This window comes from Triticum aestivum, chromosome 3B (assembly GCF_018294505.1).
Source record: "Triticum aestivum cultivar Chinese Spring chromosome 3B, IWGSC CS RefSeq v2.1, whole genome shotgun sequence".
Classification (NCBI taxonomy): Eukaryota; Viridiplantae; Streptophyta; class Magnoliopsida; order Poales; family Poaceae; genus Triticum; species Triticum aestivum.
In genome coordinates, this window is record NC_057801.1 from 555,828,779 (window position 1) to 555,834,406 (window position 5,628).

General features: G+C 39.0%; 2 long non-coding RNA genes across 2 annotated transcripts; both read right to left on the minus strand.

Moving 5' to 3' along the window:
• Window positions 1–2,052: 2,052 nt before the first annotated feature.
• Window positions 2,053–3,949, minus strand: LOC123070875 (uncharacterized). The gene is made up of 2 exons (XR_006433974.1): window positions 3,882–3,949; window positions 2,053–3,782 (listed from the first exon to the last, which is right to left on the minus strand). It is a non-coding gene; the product is annotated as an uncharacterized lncRNA (long non-coding RNA).
• Window positions 3,950–4,114: 165 nt separating this feature from the next.
• Window positions 4,115–4,779, minus strand: LOC123070876 (uncharacterized). Its single transcript, XR_006433975.1, has 3 exons — window positions 4,542–4,779; window positions 4,296–4,394; window positions 4,115–4,181 (listed from the first exon to the last, which is right to left on the minus strand). It is a non-coding gene; the product is annotated as an uncharacterized lncRNA (long non-coding RNA).
• Window positions 4,780–5,628: the final 849 nt, after the last annotated feature.

The following is a 5,628-nucleotide window of genomic DNA, read 5'->3' on the forward strand; positions in this document are numbered from 1 at the left end:
GCACTATGTCAATAGGTTAGTACCAAAAGATGATATAAAATGACTATAAAATGATTGTAAAACATCCAAGAATCATAATATAACATCATGGAACAATCAAAAATTATAGATACGCTGGAGACGTATCAGGTACCGTTAAGTGTAACGATAGTCCTAAAGGAACATTGAGATTATGACATTGGAAGAATGATCATATTGAATCGACCCAATCTTGTTTGTTATGAATTGAGTTAACATCATCTACATTCAATTGTAATAACATGGAGTGAGCATGGTGATGAAGAAAATCGGTAACGAGGATTTTGTTATAGTGAGAATGTGATGACTCGGGAGGATACCGATGCATCTCGGGTTTTGTTAGGTATCACGAAGCAAGGGGAACATCACATGATAACCAAAGGTTCACTCTAATATCATTCATGTACTCACAGGGACCAATATGGACGTCCACGGTCCCGCTGTCGGTCATTGAACGAACGGTTTCGTCCATGTCTGTGAGTTATCGAACCTACAGGGTCACAATCTTAAGGCAATCATGATCCGCTGAGTTTTGGTAGGATGGGAGTCATGAGAATATATGTGTGGAATTATTACATGAATATTCAGAATAGTACCTAGAGAATCCAGAAGCGTTTCAGCGTCACCGGAAGGGTTCTTGAGGCAATCATGATATACTGAGTTTTAATAGGATGGGAGTCATGAGAATATATGTGTGGAATCATTACATGAATATGAGGATCCGGAAGCATTTCGGGCTCACCGGAAGGGTTTTGGTGAGTATCGGGTAATACCAGGTATTACCGATAATTTGTATATAGGTGAAAAAAGTTTATGGAGATGCTTATACATATGTGTGTGTGTGTGTGTGTGTGTGTGTGTGTGTGTGTGTGTGTGTGTGTGTAATGGTCTAGAAGTTTTTAGAACATTTTATATTTAATTTAAATATCAACGGGCCTAAAAGGTCATGAGGTGGAAGGCAACTTGGGCCAAAAAGGCCCCAGTGAGAAAGTGCCTCCCTTCCCTAAGGAAGGGGGCTGAATTGAGTGGGGGAGGAGTCTAACTGCTCCTCCCTTGGCCGGCCAAAGGGGAGGGACTTTCCCTCTCCTTGTGGTGCCCCTCCTCTCCCCTCCAACCTATATATACTAGAGGATTTCCGCCCTTTGGATATACAAGTTTTGGAGCCTCCTCTAGTTCTTCTAGTTCTAGTTGGTCATAGTTGACTAATTAGAGCTAGGCTAATCCTCATAAATAGATGCCCTGTGTGGTTATAATCTCCCCACTCTAATTCTTGGGTGACAATTAGCTCTGGACGGTGCAACGCTACTGGATCGTGAAGGCTGCACGCTTGCAACAAAGTAGAGAGGCTGTTGATTGCTTGTATCTGCGTTGGTATTCCCCGAAGAGGAGAGGATGATGCAGCATAGAAATGTAAGTATTCCCCTAAGTTATGAAACCAAGGTATCAATCTAGTAGGAGAACCAAGCAACACTATGTAAACAACAACTGCACACAAAAACCAAAAACTTGCAACCCAACGCGTAAGAGGGGTTGTCAATCCCTCTTCGGTATTGAGATAGATTAAATTGTATGAGTTTGACAAATAGATCTAACAAAAACACACACAAATAAAGAAAAAGTGCAGCAGGTATTTTTAGATTTAATATGATAGGAAATAGACCCGGGGGGCGTATTTTTCACTAGAGACTTCTCTCAAGAAAATAGAATACGGTGGGTAAACAAATTATTGTTGGGCAATTGATAGAAAAGCAAATAATCATGACGATATCCAAGGCAATGATCATGTATACTAGATCATAAATGGCACGCGTTGCTGCGCCCGTATATTTGTATGATAAATGATATGAATTACTGTAAATATATGGGCTCATCAAATATATTGTACTTATACAAACATAACCTTAAGTTAGTCAATAATCAATGAAAATATATATATATATATATATATACATATATATATATATATATATATATATATATATATATATATATATATATATATATACACTTACGTTAAAAGGCAAGGTTCACATATACGTACAAATTGGCTTGGCATGTAAATAGAACCAATCCATAATGCCAAGACGACTAATAAGCCACAAGAAAAGTAGACATGAAACAGGAGACATAAATTGTAATTATAGATTATATACATGATGCATTAACAAAATCTCCACATGCCTCTCTACCGAAAGGGCCACCATGTTCCGCAACAAAGAAGGAATAGACATGCCTAGTGCAACTAGACATTTCTTGTATGGAGTGCATCACATTCACGGAGAAAAGTTCTAACAAGGATTTCATTTAGTTAGGAGATCAAATAAACAATATCATAAATACCATACAAGCAGGTAAGGGATCGAGCGAGCTAAATGGGCTGTCTTTGGTGGAATTTGGTAGAATAATAAGAATGTCTTTAAACAAGTATAACTGAATTTCATTTCTATTATCAGTGGAACACTTGACTTCTTTGTTTCACATACTCGAATTTAATAATAATTATTTGTCGGGTTGTCCTAGATTTCCGACTGCTGTAGTTAGGCTTCGCGTGTGCACATGGCACCTCTCCCAAGGCCTCTGACACAACCACCTATGATTTTTGTTTTCTAATATCACATAAACTGGATCGTGATTCTAAAACATAATTACAACCATAGAAGGTAAATGGAGCTACACTTGGTCAAACATTACACATTCAATTATATGAAAGTGATGTGAAGAGTTACCACGACACCGGCTACAATATCAATTGAAATTTTGTTGATACAGTGGACGCATAGCAATCACTGCACTTGAAGGTGCAGCCTCATCTAGCTTTCACTTAATCTGATAAAAAAACACATGGGAAATAAACTAAAGATGCAATATAAAGAGTATATTATGATATAATTTGTACACGCTTGCTCCTCGCATTACCACTGCAGTAGGTTCATAAGAAAAGAAAAGGCATATCACAAACTATAAGAAGAAGAAATTACCATTATTGCAGGTCGCCTTTTTATGCTCAACACGTTCTTTCCACAGTCCTTCTGGAATCTTTGGGTTCACCATCGACTTTTTTACAGTAGTAATAAGTAACAATATGCACAAATACACATTCCAGAAAATATTATTGAAAGTTTAACATGCACCTTATTATAAGTCAATTTCGATAGAGGCATATGACAATGATGTGCATTATTGGCATTTTTACCCACTACCGTCCTCCAGATATCTGACAGATTGCCTCAAAACATGCATAGCAAGACTATCTATTTATCTACATTAAGCAATAGAGAACTCTCGTTTTTAGGTGAGCGGCTTATGAGAATAGCATATCCTAGCTGCAATGCAGATGTTTCAGGCAAAATACTTTATTGCCACATAAAAGGAAAACACATATTTGAGAATTGCTTATGATAGCAACAAGCCAACAACATAGATCAATGTGTTTTTTCTTAATCATCTTACAACTTGGAAATACTAATTGTCATTGATATCCTATTAGCAACAAAATTTTGCATCATGAGCCCTACAGCTTGGGATGGGCCTAAACTTGTCAATTATATGTACATATACCCACTTTGTGACTCAAATAATTTCAAGCTAATGTTATACAGTGATCTTTCTACCTTTCATACTTAAGACCATAGGAAATAGAAACAGAAAAGAAATAAAAACACATTACAATGAGACAAGTACCTTTCACGTGACACTTGAATGTCCTGGTATATCAAAATCTTCATCATCATTGTCGTCGTCGTCGATCCGTTCAACATAATCTTCTAAGTTCCGCAATAACCATCAGCATGACAAGTTTAGAAATAATTTCAAATACAAGTTTGCACATGCGGGTACATATGAAAGTTGACATAGAGGATTACCCTGAAAGTGATTTATTTGATGAGTTATTTGTATTCTTCATCTAGTTCTGCTACTGTTTTTCCTCCTGTAACCACTCACAAAATGACCAATATTAGAGAGAAAATATTTTAAGAAAATGATGCCACAAGACCACCATGCCGTAAGCAAAATAATCTACATATTACCCAAAATGTGAAGCGCTACACGTGAGGCTTTTATCAAATATAGAGAAAACAAAGTATGTGAGATCTTGCCTTTTGATGAGCGGAATGCTTCAAAATTTCAAGCATCTGGCCAATGGAGACTCAAGCATGTCTAGACTGTAAACAACACAATAAAACAATGTTAGTAGTCAGTTAAGTCTAAATTTTAGGTGCATGTTCAAGTATAGGTTAACTGAACTTAAAAGAATGGCAATATGCCCAGATCAATACTTTCATCGACCACATCTCTTCTACATTGTTCTGTTCTCTAGTTCTCATTGCATCTCCCATCTCCCCTGCTTCTCGCTTCCTATTCTCTTTATCCACAACCTGAACAATGGAAAATAAACCAATATGATTAAATTGAAGCAGGCAAGAGTACCTGCAACTCTGCAAGTGGTTGCACGCTGGCATCAAGAAAGAGCAAGAGCTTCCAGATTGAGAATGGCAAGGGAAAGATCTTGGGTAAGGACTTACCATGTCTAGGTGGGTTGTCGCTCGAAAATCCTATAGATCCTCCACCCCCATCCTCTCTCCTAGTGATGCAGCTTTAGGGGAAAAGACAGGAGAAGGAAGTCGGCGACGGCTGGGCGAAGACGGAGGAGTCGTTCCACCACAGACAGGGGCGATCAAGGACAGTTCTGAGATGGGCGGCGAGACGGCGGTGAGACAAGTTCAGGAGGCGGAGAGCGACTCGTTCGTGGAGCCGCCCAGACCGCTGATGTCGTGCGAGCAACAGAGAGAGGGAACGTTAGGGTTAGTCGTTCATGGGCTTGGGACGACAGAAGGCCCAATGCACCAACGGCCTCCGTTTCGGCCCCTGGAGAAGCAGCCCACAGGACAGCTGGGCCAGTTTAAACAGATTGCGGGATTAGGTGCAGTTATACTGTCCTTAATATGCATCACATTCAAAATTAGTAGACCAAAACGATTCTACATATACTACTATTACTCCACACATCCACCGCTATTCAGCATGCATCTAGTGTATTGAGTTTATGAAAAAATGGAGCAATTCAATAAGAATGATGACATGATGTAGACAAGATCTATTCCGTATGAATAGACCCCATCTTTTTATCCTTAATAGCAACGATACATGTGTCTCATGTCTCTTTCTGTCGCTGAGATTGAGCACCACAAGATCGAACCCATCACGAAGCACCTCTTCCCATGTCAAGAAAAATCAATCTAGTTGACCAAACCAAAAATTCAGAGAAGAAATACGAGGCTATAACAATCAGCATAAAAGAGTTTAGCAAAGACTCAAATATTACTCATGAATAGAACTGATCATAAACTCACAATTCATCGGATCCCAACAAACACACCGCAAAAAGTCATTACATCAATAGATCTCCAAGAACATCGAGGAAAACATTGTATTGAAGATCAAAAAGAGAGAAGAAGCCATCTAGCTACTAGCTACAGACCCGTAGGTCTGTGGTAAACTACTCACGCATCATCGGAGGGGCACACATGGATGATGAAGAACCCCTCCATGACCGTTGCCCCCTTTAGCAGAGTGCCGGAAAAGGCCTCTAGATTGGATCTCATGGTTCTG